The sequence below is a fragment of the Globicephala melas genome, chromosome 15 (genome assembly GCF_963455315.2).
Source record: "Globicephala melas chromosome 15, mGloMel1.2, whole genome shotgun sequence".
NCBI lineage: Eukaryota > Metazoa > Chordata > Mammalia > Artiodactyla > Delphinidae > Globicephala > Globicephala melas.
The window spans coordinates 57,797,874-57,822,891 of NC_083328.1; the positions used below are offsets into that span (position 1 = coordinate 57,797,874).

Genomic DNA, 25,018 nt, shown 5'->3' on the forward strand with positions numbered 1-25,018 from the left:
TAATGGCATCAATACCTCCCTCTCTCTCACACACACCCCTTTCTACCTGGATAATTCAAACCCGTCCTTCAAAAGTCAGCTCAACCACCAGCTCCTCCAGGAAGCCTTCCTGGAATGCCTGGCTTGAGCTTTAATAGCCCTCCTCTGGGCTTCCAGAGCCTCTCACACTACACTGTTATTGAATGTTTCTTGTCTGTCACCTCCTCTGATCTGGAGGGTAATGGTCCAAGTCTGCATCCTTCCTGTTTGCATCTCAGGGGAGGTATGGAGCCTGGCAGAGTGGGTATGCATACATGTTTGTTGACAGATTCTTACTGATGAAATTTAAGGTGCTGCTTTCACAAAGTCTCCCCCCATCTCTTGACCAGACATAATCTTGCTTTACTCTGAACAACTCAGGGCATTTTCTGTCTTCTCTTGTGGGATTGTAGCAAGTCCCTTCACCCTCTGAGCCTGATGAAGGCAACAATACTCACGCTGATGCTGCGGGAGCAGAGAGCTGGGAAGGTGCTCTGAAGGGATTGAGGGAGAGGAGCAACTGGGCGAAAGGCTTGAATTCTTTTTTAAAAAAATTTATTTTATTGAAGTATAGTGGATTCACAATGTTGTGTTAATTTCTACTGTGCAGCAAAGTGATTCAGTTATATACATATATACATTCTTTTTATATTCTTTTCCATTATTGTTTATCACAGGATATTGAATATAGTTCCCTGTGCTATACAGCAGGACCTTGTTGCTTATCCATCCCATATATAATAGTTTGCATCTGCTAACCCCAAACTCCCAATGCAACCCTCCCCCTCCCTCCCTCTTGGCAACCACAAGTCTGTTCTCTATGTCTGTGAGTCTGTTTCTGTTTTGTAGATAGGTTCATTTGTGTCACATTTTAGATTCCACATATAAGTGATATCATATGGTATTTGTCTTTCTGACTTCACTTAGTATGATAATCTCTAGTTGCATCCATGTGGCTGCAAATGGCATTATTTCATTCTTTTTTTATGGCTGAGTAGTATTCCATTGTATATATGTACCACATCTTTATCCATTCATCTATTGATGGACATTAAGTTGTTTCCATGTCCTGGCTATTGTGAACAGTGCCGTTATGAACATAGGGATGCATGTATCGTTTTGGGGTTTTTGGGGGGTTTTGGGTTTTTTTTAAAAACATCTTTATTAAGAGTATAATTGTTTTACAATGGTGTGTTAGTTTCTGCTTTATAACAAAGTGAGTCAGTGATACATATACGTATGTCCCCATATCCCCTCCTCTTGCGTCTCCCTCCCACCCTCCCTATCCCACCCCTCTAGGTTGTCACAAAGCACCGAGCTGATCTCCCTGTGCTATGCGGCTGCTTCCCACTAGCTATCTATTTTACGTTTGGTAGTGTATATATGTCCATGCTACTCTCTCACTTTGTCCCAGCTTACCCTTCCCCCTCCCCGTATCCTCAAGTCCATTCTCTAGTAGGTCTGCATCTTTATTCCCGTCTTGCCCCCAGGCTCCTCTGACCATCTTTTTTTTTTTTTTTTTAGATTCCATATACATGTGTTAGCATATGGTATTTGTTTTTCTCTTTCTGACTTACTTCACTCTGTATGACAGACTCTAGGTCCATCCACCTCACTACAAATAACTGTTTCGTTCCTTTATATGGCTGAGTAATATTCCATTGTATATATGTGCTACATCCTCTTTTTTTTTTTTTGCAGTACGTGGGCCTCTCACTGTTGTGGCCTCTCCTGCTGCAGAGCACAGGCTCCGGATGCACAGGTTCAGCGGCCATGGCTCACGGGCCCAGCTGCTCCGTGGCATGTGGGATCCTCCCGGACCAGGGCACGAACCCACATCCCCCGCATCGGCAGGTGGACTCACAACCACTGCACCACAAGGGAAGCCCTGTGCCACATCTTCTTTATCCATTCATCTGTTGATGGACACTTAAGTTGTTTCTATGTCCTGGCTATTGTAAATAGAGCTGCAATGAACATTTTGGTACATGACTCTTTTTGAATTATGGTTTTGTCCGGATATATGCCCAGTAGTGGGATTGCTGGGTCATATGGCAACTCTATTTTTAGTTTTTTGAGGAACCTCCATACTGTTCTCCATTGTGGCTGCACCAATTTACATTCCCACCAACAGTGTAGGAGGGTTCCCTTTTCTCCACACCCTCTCCAGCATTTGTTATTTGTAGATTTTTTAATAATGGCCATTCTGACTGGTATAAGGTGGTACCTCATTTTAGTGTTGATTTGCATTTCTCTAATAATTAGAGATGTTGAGCATCTTTTCATGAGTGTGTTGGCCATCTGAATGCCTTCTTCTTCAGAGAAATGTCTATTTAGGTCTTCTCATTTTTTGATTGGGTTGTTTGTTTTTTGTTGTTGAGTTGTATGAGCGGTTTGTATATTTTGGAAATTAAGCCCTTGTTGGTTGTATCATTTGCAAATATTTTCTCCCAGTCCGTATGTTGTCTTTTCCTTTTGTTTATGGTTTCCTTCGCTGTACAAAATCTTGTAAGCTTTATTAGGTTTCATTTGTTTAGTTTTGCTTTTATTTCTGTTGCCTTGGGAGACTCATCTAAGAAGACATTGGTATGAATTATGTCAGAGAATGTTTTACCTATATTCTCTTCTAGGAGTTTTACAGTGTCATGTCATATATTTAAGTCTTCAAGGGCTTGAACCCTTGCTTCATTTTCCCTATGTATTCTTTTTCTGTGGCACCAGAAACACATTTTAGAGCTGAGTCAGGATTAACTCTCAGCCACTTCCCTCCCTGATCTTGAATGCCTGACACTTCACAGGGCTGATTTCTTTTCTGTGGAGGCCCTCGACCTTCCCACTGGCTTCCTGTGGGTGACACACACCTTGGTGATTTCCCAGCATCTTCTAGAACAGCAGCTCTCATTCCTCATTACACACTGATTCCTAGAGAGTGTTCAAAGATTCCTCTCTGCAGCTCCAGTCACAAATTCTGGCTTGATCAATGTGACATGGGTCTGTGCACGCCCCAGCTTACATGGGTCACAGCTGGGACACCATTAGAGGAGGATAACATGTCATTTAGAAAGTCAAACTAAATGGTCTCCAGAATGCCTCTAGCCTATAACCCTACATGTTTAAGCACATTGTCTGCTCCCCAGACATGTAGAATCTTAGAAGACGATACTGAGATGGCTGTTAGAGGTCAACAGGCCCAGCCCATTAATTCTTAGATTAGGAAATTGTGGCCCAGAGAAGGTAGGGAATGTGGCAGGACCAGAACTTGAACTCAGGTTTCGCAACCCAGGTTACTGATACTTTCATGACCCAGGCTGAATTTTGGGATAGTGACTAGTTCTCTGCAACAGGGGATTGGGTGGGAGAGATTCTTAATATTTCTTTCAAAGGAACTGTGTGCTTTGGCCAAAGCTGTTCATGGCTGTTGTCCAGACAACGTTTTTTAAAAAATTATTTTATTTTATTTATTTATTTATACAGCAGGTCCTTATTAGTCATCAATTTTATACACATCAGTGTATACATGTCAATCCCAATAGCCCAGTTCATCACGCACCCCCGCCGCTTTCCCCTCTTAGTGTCCATATGTTTGTTCTCTACATCTGTCTCAATTTCTACCCTGCAAACCAGTTTATCTGTACCATTTTTTCTAGGTTCCACATATATGTGTTAATATACGATATTTGTTTTTCTCTTTCTGACTTACTTCACTCTGTATGACAGTCTCTAGATCCATCCACATCTCTACAAATGACCCAATTTCATTCCTTTTTATGGCTGAGTAATATTCCATTGTATATATGTACCACATCTTCTTTATCCATTCATCTGTTGATGGGCATTTAGGTTGCTTCCATGACATGGCTATTGTAAATAGTGCTGCAATGAACATTGGGGTGCATGTGTCTCTTGAAATTATGGTTTTCTCTGGGTATATGCCCAGTAGTGGGATTGCTGGATCACATGGTAATTCTATTTTTAGTTTTTTAAGGAACCTCCATACTGTTCTCCATAGTGGCTGTATCAATTTACATTCCCACCAACAGTGCAAGAGGGTTCCCTTTTCACCACATCCTCTCCAGCATTTGTTGTTTGTAGATTTTCTGATGATGCCAATTCTAACTGGTGTGAGGCAATACCTCATTGTAGTTTTGATTTGCATTTCACTAATACTTAGTGATGTTGAGCAGCTTTTCACGTGCCTCTTGGCCATCTGTATGTCTTCTTTGGAGAAAAGTCTATTTAGGTCTTCTGCCCATTTTTGGATTGGGTTGTTTGGTTTTTTTAATATTGAGTTGCATGAGCTGTTTATATATTTTGGAGATTAAACCTTCGTCCGTTGATTCATTTGCAAATATTTTCTCCCATTCTGAGGGTTGTCTATTCATCTTGTTTATGGTTTCCTTTGCTGTGCAAAAGCTTTGAAGTTTCATTAGGTCCCATTTGTTTATTTTTGTTTTTATTTCCATTACTCTAGGAGGTGGATCAAAAAAGATCTTGCTGTGATTTATGTCAAAGAGTGTTCTTCCTATGTTTTCCTCTAAGAGTTTTATAGTGTCTGGTCTTACATTTAGGTCTCTAATCCATTTTGAGTTTATTTTTGTGTATGGTGTTGGGAGGGTTCTAATTTTATTCTTTTACATGTAGCTGTCCAGTGTTCCCAGCACCACTTATTGAAGAGGCTGTCTTTTCTCCATTGTATATCCTTGCCTCCTTTGTCGCAGATTAGTTGACCATAGGTGCGTGGGTACATCTTTGGAATTTCTATCTTGTTCCATTGATCTATGTTTCTGTTTTTGTGCCAGTACCATATTGTCTTGATTACTGTAGCTTTGTAGTATAGTCTGAAGTCAGGGAGTCTTATTCCTCCAGCTCCGTTTTTTTCCCTCAAGATTGCTTTGGCTATTCGGGGTCTTTTGTGTTTCCATACAAATTTTAAGATTTATTGTTCTAGTTCTGTAAAAAACGGCATTGGTAATTTGATAGGGATTGCAATGAATATGTAGATTGCTTTGGGTAGTATAGTCATTTTCACAATATTGATTCTTCCAATCCAAGAACATGGTATATCTCTCCATCTGTTGGTATCATCTTTAATTTCTTTCATCAGTGTCTTATAGTTTTCTGCATACAGGTCTTTTGTCTCCCTAGGTAGGTTTACTCCTAGATATTTTATTCTTTTTGTTGCAATGGTAAATGGGAGTGTTTCCTTAGTTTCTCTTTCAGATAGTTCATCATTAGTGTACAGGAATGCAAGAGATTTCTGTGCATTAATTTTGTATTCTAAAACTTTACCAAATTCATTGATTAGCTCTAGTAGTTTTCTGGTGGCATCTCTAGGATTCTCCATGTATAGTATCAAGTCATCTGCAAACAGTGACAGTTTTACTTCTTCTTTTCCAATTTGTATTTCTTTTTTCTTCTCTGATTGCCATGCCTAGGACTTCCAAAACTATGTTGAATAATAGTGGTGAGAGTGGATATCCTTGTCTTGTTCCTCATCTTAGAGGAAATGCTTTCAGTTTTTCACCATTGAGAATGATGTTTGCTGTGGGTTTGTCATATATGGCCTTCATTATGTTGAGGTAGTTTCCCTCTATGCCCACTTTCTGGAGAGTTTTTATCATAAATGGGTGCTGAATTTTGTCAAAAGCTCTTTCTGCATCTATTGAGATGATCATATGGTTTTTATTATTCTATTTTTTAATATAGTTTATCACAGTAATAGATTTACATATATAAAAGAATCCTTGCATGCCTGGGATAAATCCCACTTGATAATGGTGTATGATCCTTTTAATGTGTTGTTGGATTCTCTTTGCTAGTATTTTGTTGAGGATTTTTGCATCTATATTCATCAGTGATATTGGTCTGTAATTTTCTTTTTTTGTAGTATCTTTGTCTGGTTTTGGTATCAGGGTGATAGTGGCCTCATAGAATGCGTTTGGGAGTGTTCCTTCCTCCGCAATTTTTTGGAAGAGTTTGAGAAGGATGGGTGTTAGCTCTTCTCGAAATGTTTGATAGAATTCGCCTGTGAAGCCATCTGGTCCTGGACTTTTTTTTGTTGGAAGATTTTTTTTCTTTGCGGTACGCGGGCCTCTCACTGCTGTGGCCTCTCCCATTGCGGAGCACAGGCTCTGGATGTGCAGGCTCAATGGCCATGTCTTACAGGCCCAGGTGCTCCACGACATGTGGCATCTTCCCATACCAGGGCACAAACCCGTGGCCCCTGCATCGGCAGGCGGACTCTCAACCACTGCGCCACCAGGGAAGCCCTGTTGGAAGATTTTTTTTTTTTTTTTTTTTTTTTTTTGCGGTACGCGGGTCTCTCACTGTTGTGGCTTCTCCCGTTGTGGAGCACAGGCTCTGGACACGCAGGCTCAGTGGCCATGGCTCACGGGCCTAGCCACTCCGTGGCATGTGGGATCTTCCCGGACCGGGACATGAACCCGTGTCCCCTGCATCGGCAGGCGGACTCTCAACATTGCGCCACCAGGGAAGCCCCTGTTGGAAGATTTTTAATCATAGTTTCAATTTCATTACTTGTGATTGGTCTGTTCATATTTTTTATTTCTTCCTTGTTCAGTCTTGGAAGGTTATACCTTTCTAAGAATTTGTCCATTTCTTCCAGGTTGTCCATTTTATTGGCATAGAGTTGCTTGTAGTAGTCTTAGGATGCTTTGTATTTCTGTGGTGTCTGTTGTAACTTCTCCTTTTTCTTTTTTTTTTTAACATCTTTATTAGAGTATAATTGCTTTACAGTGGTGTGTTAGTTTCTGCTTTATAACAATGTTAATCAGTTATACATATACCTATGTCCCCATATCTCTTCCCTCTTGTATCTCCCTCCCTCCACCTGCTCTATCCACCCCTCTAGGTGGTCACAAAGCACCAAGCTGATCTCCCTGTGCTATGCAGCTGCTTCCCACTAGCTATCTATTTTACATTTAGTATTGTATATATGTCCATGCCACTCTCTCACTTTCCTTTTTCATTTCTAATTTTATTGATTTGAGTCCTCTCCCTCTTTTTCTTGATGAGTCTGGCTAATGGTTTATCAATTTTGCTTATCTTCTCAAAGAACCAGCTTTTAGTTTTATTGATATTTGCTATTGTTTTCTTTGTTTCTATGTCATTTATTTCTGCTCTGATCTTTATGATTGCTTTCCTTCTGCTAACTTTGGGTTTTGTTTGTTCTTCTTTCTCTAGTTCCTTTAGGTGTAAGTTTAGATTGTTTATTTGAGGTTTTTCTTGTTTCTTGAGGTAGGCTTGTATAGCTATAAACTTCCCTCTTAGAACTGCTTTTGCTGCATCCCATAGGTTTTGGATCGTCGTGTATTCACTGTAGTTTGTCTCTAGGTACGTTTTGATTTCCTTTTTGATTTCTTGGTTATTTAGTAATGTATTGTTTAGCCTCCATGTGTTTGTGTTTTTTACGTTTTCTTCCCTGTAGTTCATTTCTAATCTCATAGCGTTGTAGTCAGAAAAGATGTGTGCTATGATTTCAATTTTCTTAAATTTTCTGTGGCTGATTTGTGACCCAAGACGTGATCTATCCTGGAGAATGTTCCATGCACACCTGAGAAGAAAGTGTACTCTGCTGGTTTTGGATGGAATGTCCCATAAATATCAATCAAATCTATCTGGTCTATTGTATCATTTAAAGCTTCTGTTTCCTTATTTATTTTCATTTTGGATGATCTGTCCATTGGTGTAAGTTGGGTGTTAAAGTTCCCCACTATTATTGTGTTACTGTCAATTTCTTCTTTTACACCTCTTAGCAGTTGCCTTATGTACTGAGGTGCTCCTATGTTGGGTGCATATATATTTATAATTGTTGTATCTTCTTCTTGGATTGATCCCTTGATCATTATGTAGTGTCCTTCCTTGTCTCATTCTTATTTTAAAGTCTATTTTATCTGATATGAGTATTGCTACTCCACCTTTCTTTTGATTTCCATTTGCATGGAATATCTTTTTCCATTCTCTTACTTTCAGTCTATATGTGTCCCTAGGTCTGAAGTGGGTCTCTTGTAGACAGCATATATATGCGTCTTGTTTTTGTATCTGTTCAGCAAGCCTGTGTCTTTTGATTGGAGCATTTAATCCATTCACGTTTAAGGTAATTATCAATATGTATGTTCCTATGACCATTTTCTTAACAGTTTTGGGTTTGCTTTTGTAGGTCCTTTTCTCCTCTTGTGTTTCCCACTTAGAGAAGTTCCTTTAGCATTTGTTGTAGAGTTGGTTTGGTGGTGCTGAATTCTCTTAGCTTTTGCTTGTCTGTAAAGCTTTTGATTTCTCCATGGAATCTGAATGAGATCCTTGCCCAGTGGAGTAATCTTGGTTGTAGGTTCTTCCCTTTCATCACTTGAAGTATATCATGCCACTCCCTTCTGACTTGTAGAGTTCCTGCTGAGAAATCAGCTGTTAACCTTATGGGAGTTCCCTTGTATGTTATTTGTCATTTTTCCCTTGCTGCTTTCAATAATTTTTCTTTGTCTCTAATTTTTGCCAATTTAATTACTATGTTTCTCGGTGTATTTCTCCTTGGGTTTATCATGTATGGGACTCTCTGTGCTTCCTGGACTTGGGTGGCTATTTCCTTTCCCATGTGAGGGAATTTTTGACTATAATCTCTTCAAATATTTTCTTGGTTCCTTTCTCTCTCTCTTCTCCTTCTGGGACCCCTATAATGCTAAAGTGTTGTGTTTAATGTTGTCCCAGAGGTCTCTTAGGCTGTCTTCATTTCTTTTCATTCTTTTTTCTTTAGTCTGTTCCACAGCAGTGAATTCCACTATTCTGTCTTCCAGGTCACTTATCCGTTCTTCTGCCTCAGTTATTCTGCTATTGATTCCTTCTAGTGTATTTTTCATTTCAGTTATTGTATTGTTCATCTCTGTTTGTTTGTTCTTTAATTCTTCTATATCTTAGTTCAACATTTCTTGCATCTTCTCGATCTTTGCTTCTATTCTTTTTCCAAGGACGTGGATCATCTTCACTGTCATTATTCTGAATTCTCTTTCTGGAAGATTGCCTATCTCCTTTTCATTTAGTTGTTTTTCTGGGGTTTTATCTTGTTCCTTTATCTGGTGCGTAGCCCTCTGCCTTTTCATCTTGTCTATGTTTCTGTGTATGTGGTTTTTGTTCCACAGGCTTCAGGACTGTAGTTCTTCTTTCTTCTGCTGTCTGCCCTCTGGTGGATGAGGCTATGTAAGGGGCTTGTGGAAGTTTCCTGATGGGAGGGACTGGTGGTGGGTAGAGCTGACTGTTGCTCTGGTGGGTAGAGCTCAGTAAAACTTTAATCCACTTTAATGTTGATGGGTGGGGCTGGGTTACCTCCCTGTTGGTTGTTTGGCCTGAGGCAACCCAACACTGGAGCCTACCTGGGCTCTTTGTTGGGGCCAATGGCGGACTCTGGGAGGAGTACTTCCCAGAACTTCTGCTGCCAGTGTCCTTGTTCCCACAGTGAGCCACAGCCACCCCCTGCCTCTGCAGGAGACCCTCCAACACTAGCAGGTACGTCTGGTTCCGTCTCCCCTGAGGTCACTGCTTCTTCCCCTGGGTCCCAATGTGCACACTACTTCATGTGTGCCCTCTAAGAGTGGAGTCTCTGTTTCCCCCAGTCCTGTTGAAGTCCTGCAGTCAAATCCCACTAGCCTTCAAAGTCTGATTCTCTAGGAATTCCTCCTCCCATTTCCGGACGCCCAGGTTGGGAACCTGATGTGGGGCTCAGAACCTTCACTCCAGTGTGTGGACTTCTGTGGTACAAGTGTTCTCCAGTTTGTGAGTCACCCACCCAGCAGTTATGGGAATTGATTTTATTGTGATTGAGTCCCTCCTACCGTCTCATTGTGGCTTCTCCTTTGTCTTTGGATGTGGGGTGTCTTTTTTGGTGAGTTCCAGTGTCTTCCTGTCGATAATTGTCCAGCAGCTAGTTGCGATTCTGGTGTTCTTGCGAGAGGGAGTGGGAGCTCGTCCTTCTACTCCGCCATCTTGGTTCTTTCTCACAGTCCTAGATCACAGAGAGTGCTTTGCTTCTGTCTGAGGCCTCTCTCCTTGGCTTGCTGATGGCCATCTTCTTGCTGAATCCTCACATGGCCTTTCCTCTGAGCATGTGCACTCCTGTTCCAGACAATCTTGAATAGGAAAATTCTGAAATCAATAGAATTAGGAAGTTGTCAAACAGGGATGGGTTTGAGTCCCAGCTGTACTATTTATGAGCTGATTGACTTTGGACAAGTTGCTTCTGTGAACTTCAGTTCTCTCCTGTGGGCAACTGAGTCGATGGTGGCAATGTAACATAAGTGCTGCCCAAGACAAATCCTGAGAGCCATGCTGGATTTTTCTAACAGCACATCAATCACCGAGTCCTGCTGATTCCTACACTAATTTCTTTAACTCTTCCATTTCTTTCTTTCCCCCAATACTTTCCCATTCAGGCTGCTGTTCCTGCTGCTCTGGATCGTGGTCATAGGTGACCTCACTTCTAGCTAAGTCTTCTTCAGAACTGGGACATCTCGTGCTGTCATCCCACCAATGAAAACCTTCCTACCAAACTCAGGATAAGTCCAAAATTCTTACCAGGCTCCCTAGGGTCTGCTGTCTACCTACCACTCCGTCCTTGTTTCTCATCTTCCCGACCCACCACCTCCATCCCCTTATCCTGTGCCTGGTCACCCAGGTCCTTTTAGTTGCTTCAGGGAGTCCTGTCTTCCCCATTTCTGAGTTAGAACCCATCTAAGTGCTCGTACAGAACTCTGAGCTTCTTCTATTATAACCACAGGATGCACTGTAACTGCCTTTTACCTGACTATCCCCCACAGCAAGTGCCATAGGAGGGACCATCTTGATTTTGATCTTCATTGTATCTCCAGCGCCAAGGATTGTGCTGGGCAATATGGTAGGCACTTCATTTCTTTTGAAATGTGAATGGATCTGTAAAATGATATGATATTGATTTAGCAGGATTGTCACACAGAGTAAATGACATAAGTCTACACAGTGTCTGATATGCAGCAGCGACCTTTAATCAGTTTTTCCCCATCCCTGTTTCCTTTGTCTGCCTTTTTGATCTGCTTTTAAAATGGTAAAAACTGGAAGGGAAACAACCCAACAGAGAGGGGAGAAAAAGACTTGAACCAGTCCTTCATAAAAGACGATATCTGGGCTTCCCTGGTGGCGCAGTGGTTGAGAGTCCGCCTGCCGATGCAGGGGGCATGGGTTCGTGCCCCGGTCCGGGAAGATCCCACATGCAGTGGAGTGGCTAGGCCCATGAGCCATGGCTGCTGAGCCTGCGAGTCTGGAGCCTGTGGTCCGCAACGGGAGAGGCCACAACAGTGAGAGGCCTGCGTACCGGAAAAAAAAAAAAAAAGACGATAGCCAAGTGGCAAATAAGCATAACAAAAGTGCTCAATTTCATTAGTCATCAGGAAATACAAATTAAAACCACAATGTAATAATACCAACCTCACCCACCAGAATGGCTAAAATGAAAAGGACAGATAATAGCAAATGTTAACAAGGATGGGTAACAACTAAATCTCTCATGGGTTTGCTCATGGGTGTGTAAAACAGAACTACTTTGGAATAATGTGTGGGGGCATTGAGTAAAATGAACATATTCATACCCCATGACTCAGCAATTCCACTCCCAGATGTGTACCCAACACAATTGTATTCGTATGTTCACCAAAGATATGCACTAGCATGTTCATAGCAAAGACTGCAAACAACCCAAATTTCCATCAACATTAGAATGGATAAACAAATTGTTGTTTATTTACACAAAAAGAATACTACACAACAATTAAAATGAGCAACGTATGCACAACACCATGGGAGAATTTCACGTCATGATAAGAAAAAAAGCGAGACACAAAAGCATACATGCTACATGATTCCATTCATATGAAGTTCAAGGGCAGATAGAACAAATTATGGTGTTAGAAGTCACAATAGTGGTTACCCTTGGGGAGATGGATTTATGACCAGAAGAGGACACGAATGAGGCTTTGGGGATTCTGGTATTTTTTTTTCTTGATTTACGTGGTGGTTACACAAATGTGTTCACTCTGTGAAAATTATTTTATTCACATTATTATATGACAATAAGTCTGGGAACCTAGATTTTGGGAAGGTTTCTATCATTCCTTAAATGAAAAGAGTGGCTTGCTGTGCTAAACTGTTGGTAGGAACCATGTGGTTTTGCTTTCCTTCTGGGAGTATGGAATTCTGGTGCATGCTAGGCAGAGGGTGCCTATGTGACCTACCTCTACTAAAAGTCCTGGGCCCCTGAGGTCAGGCAGGCTTCTCTGGTAGGCAAGATTACATACCTGCTATCACAATTCATTGTTGGAAGAATTAAATGTGTCCACTGGGAGAGGACTCTTGGGAGCTTGGGCCTGGTTTCCTCTGGGCTTCACCCCATGCACCTCTTCCCTTTGCTGATTTTGCTTTGTGTCCTTCCACTGTAATAAACCTTAGCTGTGAGTACAACTATATGCTGAGTCCTGTGAGTCCTGATAAGGAATCAATGAACCTGTGGGTGTTCTGGGGGACCCCAATGCAGAGTCAGAAGTGGGCTTCCCCAGAAGGACCCTGACTCTGAAATACAGTGAAAGGACTGTTTGGGAAAATGAAGGACGAAGGGGCAGGAGATGCTGAACACTTGGTGTCAGGATGACTCTGGAGATAGGGCTGGCATAAAACAGCAGTTCGGCTGCTGCCTCTTCTGAGAGGGAAAAGTGACCCATAGACTTTGAAAATGAGAGCTCAACTCCAGAAAAACAGGCTTGCAGCTGCCCTGGCTACTTGCTGGCTAGAGTGAGAGGGGAAATCCAGCCTGAGAGTTGCCTTTGCTTTCGTCCTCTCCTCCAGAGCCCAACTCTTGCAAAAGAGGAGCTCGCGTGGGCTACAGAGGTTGACATTTGTAATGTTCTTTCCTCTAAGGGGGAGGGCAAATTGGTTCCCAGGAGCAAAGCTTTAGACCAACTAGAGAAAAAATAAAGGAGGAGGCAATGCAGCCAATTCTTCAGGCCCATGTACCCCTGGCACTCCAGCCAAGATTTCCTGGCAGCTGTAATGTTAACCATGTAAATGCTGAATTTACTGCGTGGGATTTGAGTAAATTTGAAAAATGAAAGAAAAGGGGAGGGGAAATTTTTTAAATGGCTTTTATTTTGTGGCTAGGGCATTTGGATGTATGGCAAAAATTGAAGAAAAGTGTTATCCTTGTAATTTCACAAATGCTAGAGGGATCATCCCAAGCAGGGGAACTGCAAAAAAATTAAAAAAATAAAAAGTATTAAACACAACTTCCTTGCTTTTTTGCCACTGATGAGTAAATTAGAATTTAAACTCTTTGGATATTAAGCAGAATAAGTCTCCATACTGATGATTTTCACGATGAGTTTTGCCTATTGGAGCCTCTGGCGTGCCAAAACTGGGTCCGTTTGCCCAATGCCCAGCGCAAGCCAAACGCTGAGACGCCAAGGTTTGCAGTGGAGGAAGGGTTTATTCACCAGGCGGCCAAGCAACGACATGGGAGAACAAGTCTCAAATCCGAGGGGCTGGGATATTCATGGGATAAAGAAGCAGGGTGGTCTGAGGTGTGGGGACAGACGACTGGAGGCAAGAAAAGGTGAAGTAAGCGGTGTTCTGTGCAGGTGTATCTGGCTTGTGTGCTCCTTCATCGGACGTGTGTTCAGAAAATGGTGGCTAGCATGATCTGAGGGTGGAGATTTTGGCCTCTGATGTCAAAAGGTCATCCACTGGACACTCGCACAGGCCCAGTTAAGTGGTCTCTACTGGTTTGAACTGGACAAGACTAGCTCCATGTTCCTGGAAAACAACTTAAGCAACCAATTCTATAGCGACCCACACATCAAAGGTGTTATCTATAGGGGTTGGTTAAAGGAGTCTCGTGATATATTGTCTAAGTTTCATGAAGCTTGGAAGAGATGATTTGAGAGAACAATTAAGGTGAGCTTAATCAATGAAGGCAGGTTACAGGATATTATTTACTACGCAAGTTATAATTTAAGGGATCTAATTGATGGTTGCCCTTGGTTTCACTGGGAAAAGGCAATTGATATGAAAAGAGAAGCACTCACCAGTAGAAAACACACTTTGGAGATTTAAAAAGCAGTCTTTAGTAGCTAATGCCCACCTGTAATCATATCAGATGTTGTAAACGCTGACCCTAACAGGCTGATGATTTTCTTGTCTGCTGTGCAAATTCTGAGTGTATCAACTTGGACTCTAAGAATAAGACAGAAGGTGCTTAGGGAAGACTGGCTTATCACTGGGCTTGGAACCCAGCCCTTTGGTCCACCAGTGTCAGACTTTTCTGCTGCCAAAGAAATGCTATTGGCCTTTTTGGAGTCCTGAATTCACTGACTCTAAGGGCCTGAGCCTAACTTGAAATCTGATACTCTCTGCTCTGGGTCTTTGTAGCCTCAGCTGGAGCTGGGCTGAACGAAAAGCTGGACCCGAGCTCTGGGAACTCTGGGACCTATGTAGATAAAGGGCCCTAAACAATGAGAATGTCATGGATTCTGGCTGCACTGTCTGGGTCGCATACAAGGGTCCACAGGAAAGGGCTTAGGTTCAAGATGGGACCCTCTGAAAAGGAGCTCCTGATAGGCTCTGCGCTTCTGATACAGAGACTGATGGTATTCTGATGGCGGCTGCCAGGTGGGGAGGGCACACCTCAGGGCCTGTAACCCCTCAGTCCCCTCCTGACAGATGGGGCTCTCAAGCCCCTCTCAGGGATGCCTCCCTGCTGTTCCCAGGTCAGTTCAGCTCAGCAGACGCATCGATGGCCCAGCTCCCTTGCCCTTCCCCTCCCCTCTCTCCTGGGCCCATACCTTAGGAGGCAGTTTGATAATCAAACGCAGCCTGCTCTAGAAATCGATGCTCACAGGATAAAAGATCAGGATGAAAAGGATGGGAAGTTATGTAAGTCCATTCTGAAAGGCGTTGAAGATGCTGAATTTCATCCCAACCAATTCTTGAACAGGATTATCTTTCTGGTTCAGTTGTATAAAAATGTTTTTCTGTAAGAATGCTTTTTTTTTTTTTTTTTTTCCGGTACGCGGGTCTCCCACTGCTGTGGCCTCTCCCATTGCGGAGCACAGGCTCCGGACGCGCAGGCTCAGCGGCCATGGCTCACGGGCCCAGCCGCTCCGCGGCATGTGGGATCTTCCCGGACCGGGGCACAAATCCGTGTCCCCTGCATCGGCAGGCGGACTCTCAACCACTGTGCCACCAGGGAAGTCCCTGTAAGAATGCTTTTGATCCTCTTGCATACAACCCTTCTGGTGAAGGGTTTGGATGACAGTAAGGGATGATTTTAACATGTAAGGTTATGATTGCTGAATGGGACACACTGAGTTTGAAACAACAGAGGAAAAACCAAATCCCAGCACCTAGAGAGGCTCAGGGCAGCTCTAATGCCCTGTTTTTCAAAACTGTCCCTGGAAGCTGCCCCTCTTCCTGAAGGAAAACTCCCTGAGCACCTTTCCAAGCGGCTGGAAGCTTTTAACTCACACTGAGCCTTTATCACACCTGACAGCTCTGAGCATGGGACAGCAGGGGCAGCCCAGCTCCCCGCACTTCACGTGGAGAACACCTGCAGATGCTGTCCACTTGCGGGTGGATGAACTTCTGTCACAGACAAGCCCACCGTTCGTAACTGCCAGCCTTGGGCAGTCCCTCCGAATCCGAGGACTGAATTGAACTAACTGGATGGAACTGGAGGCCTTCGGAGGGAGCCCCATGATGGGGACCCACAGTGGGGGCCCTGTGAACCCGTACTGCCTGCCCAGTGGCTGTCCTGCATGGGGTGCCCCAAAGATCATCAGCCCTTGGTTTCCAGGGGTTCCACGTGCACCCTCTGGGGTACTCTTCTTGTGTGTTGCACTTTCTAGCACCACCTCCGTCCTTGGAAGCCTTCGGGTCAGCTTTCACATTCCGTGCAGAGCTGTGCTGAACCTCACCTGATGCCTCGGACCAGTAAAAACTTGACAAGAAAGCCAGCTGGATTGCTAAAACAGCCCTTTATGGTTATTGGGCTTTGTTTAACTGGCAGAGTCCCGAACTTCTAAAGGGCATGACTGAGGTCAGTGCTGCAGGCTGGTCTCATCCTGCTGCATGCGCTCCTAATGAGAATAATTTTGCTGCAAAGATGCCTTGGCCAAGAATGGAGGGGGTGGACAGTGCAGAAAAGAGCCAGTATAGCAGGCCCGAGGCTGCACTTCAGAAAGACCGGCCCTTGGCTAGCACTGGGCAACATGGGTTTCAGGAGGGCTCTCTCCAGTCCTGAGATGATGAATGGCTCGCTGTGCTGAGCTATTTGTACAAACCATGTGATTCATGCTGAATATCTGCTTTCCTTCTGGAAGCCTGGAGTCTGGGTGCCTGCCAGGCAGAGGCTACCTATGTGACTGACCCCCGATAAAACCCTGGGCCCCTAGGCTCAAGTGAGCACCCCTGATAGATGACATATCACATGTGTTGTCACAATTTGTTGCTGGAGGAATTAAGGTACATCTACTGGGAATCTATTAACACTCCAGAAAGCCTGAGCCTGGTGCCCTCTAGACTGCCCCGTGTACCTCTTCCCTTCACTGATCTCACCTTGTGTCCTTTCACTGTAATAAATCACAGCTGTGAGTCCTCCTAACAGATCACAGAACCTGGGAGTGGTCTTGGGGATACCTACACACTATGGAAAAAGGACAAGAAGGATTAAGAGATTTGTAGGAAGGATGAAGAAAGCTCAATACAAGAAGATGGGAAAAGGGACAAAGACAGGAAACGAGGCAAGAATCAATATAGCAGCAGGACTGAACTTGTGGCCCTGGGGCTGCCACCCACAATGTGAACTCAAGGGTTCACAGGATTGTCCAGAGGACAGTCCTCAGATGACCCCTGCACAGCACAACTGCCAGAGGGAACAGAATGACCAACACCCCCAACTCTACTGGAAACATGAGCAGACGGGGCAGTAATCCTTTTAGGATGTACAGATGCACAGGATTTGAGACTTTGTGTCCATTTTGTTGAGCTTTTGCAACCACTCTGTGAGGCAGACTGGACAGGGATGATTATTGCTCCTAATTCACAGAGCATGTAAAGGCCTCCTGCTTCTAGAGTCACAATTAATTGTCCCAGCTGTTTGTACCACTTTGATAAAACTCACCATGACCTACCACATGTGCTGGTTCACCGTGCATTTCTGTCTCTTCTACTAGACTGTGATTTCCTTCATGGGGCCTGCTCTGACTTTTTTTTCTTATCTTTTTTTGGGATGGGGGAGAGGATAATCTTTTCTCATGATAAATTCATTGTGGGAAAATAATGAAACTAAAACAAAATAAAAATCTCATGTAATCCTTATTTTAGTCATTTCTGTGTCCCACCCAGATCCAAGAATAACCTGGCACGCAGTAGGTGTTGAATCAACAATTCATTGTTGTCACCTGAAGGGCTGTTGGAAGATGACATGAGATTAGGCCTGGCACCTAACACGCAATCTATCATCTCTGTGTTCCACCCAGATCCAAGAATAACCTGGCACACAGTAGGTGTTGAATCAACAAGTCATTGATCTGTTGTCAGCTGAAGGGCTGTCGGAGGATGAAATGAGATTAGGCCTGGCACCTAACAGGCTCTCTATCAATGCTAGTTGAGTATCACTGTTATTTTTTTTTTTTTTTGCTGTTAATACGTTGAAACAGGAGGAAGAAGATCACCTTTTTGGCTTGCAGAACCTAGTGAAACTGGTCTAGCAGGTCACTTGTGAAACCAACCACAAAAGGCCTGCACCTAAGAGACCACATGAGTAAAATGTTAAAGTCAGCAGCTTCCACCCCTGGATGAGGCACCAAGTAGAACCAAGCATCTCATCCAGGTGTGAGGCTTCTTTTCAGCATCAGCCTCACTGACTGCCTGTGACTCACTCAATGTGGAATGGCTGACTTTTTCTTCGCATCTCATGAATGGGTGTCTGGGCAAGGACAAAGGAAACTCTTAGGGTGGGGAAGGGCAATTAAAAACTCCAATGAAGAAACTGAGGAATGACCAGAAACAAGCAATGTACAGAGTTGAGACATGCCAACTTGAAATCACGTCATGATGGTACCTTAGTTATCTCTTTAAAAATGCAAAAACTGCAGTAGACAGAAAATATGAGGGGAAAAAAAAGCTGTAACCATAATCAGAAAAGGCCAAGGTCAGCGAGCAGGGACGGAGCTACAAGATCACCTAATGGTATTCCCTGCAGCCACAGGAGTCTTCAGAGATGCTCCAGATACTACAAATCGTTAAGTGTCTCTTGCCAAGAAGATGTGTTGCTGCTTGAGGAATCTTTTCAAGCTTTTAATCTGTTTTTGTTCCAGTGGTAGAGATCTAAAAATTAGTGATATACGCCAGGCCTATCTTTTATAGTTAGGAATCTAAAGCCCAGAGAGGGCAATTAACTTGTTCAGAAAAACTCAAGGGCAGACCTGAGTCTTCAACCCATAAGTCTTGCTTCCCTAACCCACATGAGGATAAATTGATAAAATTGATAGACACACTGGTTCCAATTGATGTATAATACCAAACATGGGCCTCTACCTGCCCCAAAACTAAAGGAGGTCTTCGTGAGAGCCCTCCTCTTGTCATCAGAAGGTGAGGTTCAGAAGGGCTTCAAGATTTGGGGATCAGAGAGTTCTCACTTCCTGAAACGTGACCTCCCCAGATTTCTCTTGCCTGCTGCCACCAGAACTAGTGTCTTACCCCCCGCTTTTATCCATGCCATTCTGGCTCAGTCTCTCTTTACCTTCTGCTCTCACCTTCCTGTCCCTCTGGGCTCAGCCTGGCCCTTGCACTGTGCAGTGAGTGAGAGGTCCTGGATGTCTCCACTCCCTCTTTCATTGACTCTCTCTGGGCCTGGATGGGGTTTACCTCCTTGCAGTGTCCCAGGGCAGCTAATCAATCCCAGTCAGAAGAGTCCTTGAGGTCTTACAGCTGGAAGAAAACTTTGAGGAGGAAGGACATATGAGAAAGGAGCAGAAATCACAAATCGATCCAAAAGAAGCTGTGAGGGGGACAAGGATGTATTCATCATCTTTAAGAGGCTTATGATCAAGAAGAAAAGGCAATAGCACAGGGTGATCTTCTCAGTGCTTTACAATGACCTACAGGGGTGGGATAGGGAGGATGGGAGGGAGGCTCAAGAGGGAGGGGATATGGGGCATGTGTATGCATGTGGCTGATTGGCTTTGCTGTGCAACAGAAACTAACACAGTATTGGGAAGTAATTATACTCCAGTAAAGATCTATTAAAAGAAGAAGAAGAAAAAGCAAGACAAGTACATAACCCACGGCAATATATAAGGGCTCTAAAAAGGTTTACCCTTGTTAGATAAGAATGAAGGAAGTTTAAGATGCTTTGATAAAGGCTTCGGGGAAGAGGCAATAATTCAAACAGGTTAAATCATTCACCACCCATTCAGCTCCCTTCTAGCTGGCCCTTAGAGGCTAGAAAGCCAGAGACCATCCCTGACTCCCTTGCAGTTGGGGTGGTGAGGAGACTCCTTTCTGGCCAATGAGACATAAGCAGGTTCCTTCTAGGACAGCTTCTACCACTTCTGCCTCGTTCTTCCAGGAACTTGGGTTATGCTTAGAGTACAGCAGCTGTCTGTAGATAGAAAGAGTCTGGTTCTGGAAGGAATTCAGGATGAAGCTGCCACACCAGCCCTAGACTGCCTGCTCCTGGGCTTCCTGTTACATGAGATACATTGATCCCTATTGGTTCGGCCCCTGCAGCAGAACTTCTCTTATATGCAGCTGAATCCAAACTGGCTGCTTCACAGGCCTTGGAAAAGTCATGGGATTTCAAACAAGCAGAGGTGGAGGGCAAGGAGGGTGTAAAAGCAAGCACTCCAGGATGGGGAATGTATGGGGCACATTCTCAGGAAGCAGGAACGAGTACAGAGGGAGATCAGAGGAGAAGTTGAGAGATGCAGTCTGGTGCCGGGGACAGAACCTGGAAGCCTGTGGACTTCGTTCAGAAAGCAGAGAGGGATTGCTGAGAAGGGAGCAGCACTTCCTTGGGGAGCTGATGTTAGTTCCTTGGCATCAGACACCAGGTGCCTCGGTGAGCAGGCTGGAGCAAGAGTGGGTGGCCTGTTTCCTTCTAATCTGTAGCACACACATTACATTCCTGTTTGCTTAGTGTGTACACAGAACCTCAGGAACCGCAGTACCACAAACTCCCTCCCATCTGAAGGCGTTACTCTCATCACTTTCTTCCCACCAGCGCTTGCCTGGCTGGCAAAGCACAGCCAGAGCCCTCTGGCTCCTAAAGTGTGCCCTTCTCTGACTGCAGTCCATGTCAGGCCACAGGCATCCTCACCAAGGATGCTCAAAGAGGGAAGCAATGAGAAGACAGACATATGCAAAAATAAACCTGATCTGGGGTCACTGACGGGAAAATGGAAGTGGGAAAGATATCCAACCTATGATGGTCCTGAACAGGCTCAAGACCACCAGGCAGCAACACAGAATAAATTCTTCCCGGGTTGGACTTGTCTATGTGTTTCTCTGATTCAGACACTTAGGCTCAGAGTCAGTGTGATACAGTGGAGAAGTACTGCTTCCAGTCTGCCTCCAAATAGATGTTTGGACTAAAAACTTCTTTTAATTTTTGAAAATTTTTAAATTTTAAAAATTATCACTTCCTTGACTTCAATCTCCCCATATACCCACCTATACACTGAGAGGTCTGGATGGAAAATCAAAAGCTTCACCCTTCAAGCTCCCAGGGCAGCCAGCAGAGGGCCCTGCTCTCTCCACATCCAACTCACCAGGCCCTGTTCTGAGTCCTCAGTTCCTTGATTGGCAAGAATCCTGTTTTCTCCACAGTCAGTGCACATAGCAGAAACTCAATAAATCTTTACTGAGTGGATACATGAGCTGCACAGTAATTCTTTGGTAAAGGCTTTAGGAGAGGTACAGACACTCTACAGGCCTGGGACCACAGATGGCAATTAAATGGCACCCATCTGCACACCCAAGCCCTAGGCCAGTCGGCTCTAGGAGAGAATGAGGCTTAGTGCAGTTTTTCACCAACTACACTCCATAGAACCAGTCCCACTAGACGATGATAACGTTCTGAGAAAAAGGTCCTCTGGTCAAAAAAAGTTAAGAAATGTGCTAACTTTACCTGGCATCCTACCCAACTCCCTGGGCATTAATTACCCTAGTAAAGGCCTGAGAAGTCCTATAGGAAAGATATTTGGTTAATCTTGTGTAAGCTGCGGACTTCCCTGGTGGTCCAGCAGTTAGGAATCTGCACTCCTACTGCAGGGGGCCCGGGGTTTGATCCCTGGTAGGGGAACTAAGATCCTGCAAGCCATGTGGCGCTGTCAAAAAAACATAAAAAAGACAACAACAAATAAATCCTGTGTAACCTAGAATTTCTCAAACTTATTTATCCATGCAACCTGTTTTTGGAGAATACCTATGAGCATGACCATGGTTGGAGAAACGCTGGTTTAATGTGAATGGTTTCTACAATGCAGTTTTCACTTACAAATCCTACTGAGCATGTGAAAAGACCCCCAGGACAAAAAAAATCATCGGTTGCTGCATAAACAAATGGACAGGACAAGGAAATGAGGACAGATATAAGAATTCAGAATTATTACTACAATTATTGTCTCATCCTTCAGTGAACATCTACTCAACATCAGCAGATTATCTATTTGGTGTTAAATACAGGGGATATAAAGAGAAATAAGGTAGCCCTTTCTCCATAAGAGCACTGCCTAAAGGGAAGAGATAGTAAGGACAGAATAATGTGCAAGTACCTAGGAAGAAAGACCTGGGAGAATCACGGAAACTGGACCTTGAATAATAAAAATAATAATAACATTAATAACAATACCTTTATATAGTGCTCGCCACATTGCCAAGTACTATTGCAAGCACTTTACATATATTAACCCACTTAAACCTCACAACAATCTTATCAGGTACCTTTAGTACCTGTATTCTACAAATGAGGTCAGTGAAGCCCAGAGAGGTTAAGCAACTTGCCCAAGATCACATAGCTAGGTGCCTAGACTGTTTGTGCAAACAATATGGTTTATGCTGAATACCATTTTCCTCCTGGAAGTCTGGAATTTTGGTAAATGCTAGGCAGAGGGTGTCTATGTGACCAGCCCCTGGAAGCAACCTTGGGGACTAGTTCTCTAATGAGTTTCCCCTGTTGACGGTATTTGACATGTGTTGTTACTGTGTGCTGCTGAGGAATTAAGCACATCCTGCATGACTCCAGTGGGAGAGGACTCTTGAGAGCTTAGGCCTTGTTTCCTCTGGCCTTCACCCCATGCAGCTTTTCTCTTTGCTGATTCTGCTTTGTATCCTTTCCCTGAAATAAACCTCAGCCACAAGTACAACTATATGCTGAGTCGCGTGAGTCCTCCTAGCAAATTACCAAATCTAGGGGTGGTCGCGGGGACCCCTGACATGTCTCCCCTCAGGTGGATGTGGGCTGGGAAGTATAGTCAGCATCTAAACCTGCATGGCCTCCCTATGCTCCTGGCCATCCTCCCATCTCTCTCTGCCTCAGTTCCAAAGGAAGATAGAACATCAGATGTTTATCTAAAATAAGCCTAGAGCTTCTCAGAAAAATGTGGGGTGCAGGTCAGGTGTGCTCCTCCAGCCCCACCTATCCCATGACTGCATCCGGAGCACCAGGCAGGTAACACCCAGGCCCAGCTGCTTGTCGCCAGGAGCCTTAGCAACATATGTGGGCCGACCGCGTGCTTTCTGGGTGCCTATTCACTCCAGCAGCCTGTGACTCTGTGATTGCTCCATACTGGAATGGTCTGGGATTCTCCTGAGACAATTCCCAAAGGAGGAAACAAAGGCTGATGGTCACGAAGCTTGTAAAAGGAGGTGCAGGGCGAATCTTCCATGCCATGCCAGAATCCAAAGTAGCCCCAATTAACATGTGATGAGTGAAGGGTGATGCACCCCGGACCTCTGATCTTCACTGTCCCCAAGTTCAGGAATTTGCACGTTCTCCCAGCCAGGCCCTGGCTCCAGGGGTCTCAGTCATAAAGGTGTGTCTGAGGGAGGAGCTGTCAGACCAAACACTGGTTCCTCACACTGGCTCCGCTCTGCAAACTGCCATGGTCCCCAAGTACTAAGCCAGGGTTCTCTGAGAAATGGGGGTGGGGAGCTGGGGGTGGAGAGCTGGGTGGGGGAGGGTTGATGGCCTTTTTGTGCTACAAGTCATAATTTTTGTTGCTGCCACACCTTATAAGATATGAGCTGGGGTAAAAAATATGAGGCCGGGCAAGCCCTTCACTGTCAATTCCCCATCATCCACGGGACTGCCTTTCTTCCTAGAGCTCTAACGTTGGCAGTATAGACTTTTTCTTTTCATTCTTTCCAGACATACTCCTCACTCCTCCCAGGAAAACAGAATATCTACAGTATTGAAAGTAACAACGTATTCAACTACAGATGGGAGAGTTTATGGGGTTGCAAAGGGTACAGAGTGCTGCTCACACAATTCCATACCTGTATGTGGAGGTAGGTACCTGATTTTCCTATACAACCGTGAAGACCATCTGAGTCTTTGTAAGATGTAGTCTTTTTTTTTAGAGAATCCTTAAGTCTTCATTCTTTGATATAGTCACCTGGGGCTAGCCTTGCCTAATCTGGGTTTTCCTTTTGGCAGTTTACTAAGAAATCTCTATTTTCTTCTTAGTTTCACCCAAATTCTATTACCCCCAAACTAGACTATTCCTTTTGTGGTCCATTACCTTGCAGAAACAACCAGAGTTCTGAGTTAAGATCTAAAAGGGCTTGGTTTCAAATGCCACCAGTGGACTTTGGACAGGTTCCGTAATCTCGCTGGGCCTCGTTTTTCTCACCTGTAAAACAGGAGCAAATATAATAACCCATGTGACAGGTTTAGCTGTGTGCCCTTCACATAGCAAACCTGGAATAAAAGGTGGCTGTTATTATATCACTTGCCACAGCAAAGACTTTCTCCAAGTCTCCTTAAACTCAGGTTTTAGAGGCCCCCATGCAGACAAAAGTATGGACTTTTTTTCCATTTCTCCCTCATCTTTTATTAACTCCCTATTTGTCTTCTCTCTTCTTTTCCCTTACGGATTATTCTCTGACATCTGAGTCCCGTGCGCCCTCTGACCCCCGGTTCAGCAATCTTTATCTCAAATCCACTCTTGGTGCTTCCTCCTCACGACTCTCTTAGTCAATTAGCAGGTGTTTATAGAGCACTTTCCAGGCTACAGGCAGCATTTTCACAGCAGATAGGACACATTAATTTTTTCTTCAGTTGAGACACTAAGAGTTAATAATGAATAAGAGCTACTAGAAAAAAGTTTCCTGATTTAGCTCTGAGTTTTGTATTACCTGTAACAAAGATTTTATGGTTGATTGAGATAGCTAAATAACCACTTTTCTTCTTTTATGAGCCACATGCATTCTAGATGCTTCTTTCCTCCTGAGGGTCTAATAAAGTCCCACCCTTTCTGCTGGAATAACAATGGCCATACAGCACATTGTCCAGTTGTGTGGGTTTCTGGGATCGGCGGGGGTGGGGGGGAGTAAGTATGAAATCCCATCATTTATCCAGCCAGAGTAGCTCCAAGGAGAGGCAAAAGAGGGCATTTAAATATCAGATTCAAGACACAGTATAGGTTTAGACATCAGGGAAATGCCAATCAAAACCATAATGAGATACCATCACACCTACCATTGTAGGATGGCTATAATCTAAAAGACAGATAGATCACAGGGGGGAGGAGGAAGATGGCGGAAGAGTAAGATGCAGAGATCACCTTCCTCCCCACAGATACATCAGAAATACATCTACACCTGGAACAACTCCTACAGAACACCTACTGAAGGCTGACAGAAGACCTCAGACCTCCCAAAAGGCAAGAAACTCCCCACATACCTGGGTAGGGCA

At 44.0% G+C, this 25,018-nt stretch overlaps 1 long non-coding RNA gene across 2 annotated transcripts; it reads right to left on the minus strand.

The window, feature by feature from the left end:
* Positions 1 to 1,471: 1,471 nt before the first annotated feature.
* Positions 1,472 to 23,957, minus strand: LOC132593522 (uncharacterized). 2 transcript variants are annotated; one of them, XR_009559122.1, is made up of 3 exons: positions 23,844 to 23,957; positions 10,822 to 10,950; positions 1,472 to 10,167 (listed from the first exon to the last, which is right to left on the minus strand). It is a non-coding gene; the product is annotated as an uncharacterized lncRNA (long non-coding RNA). The 2 variants fall into 2 exon arrangements; XR_009559121.1 differs by having other exon boundaries at positions 10,822 to 11,360; positions 23,844 to 23,946.
* Positions 23,958 to 25,018: the final 1,061 nt, after the last annotated feature.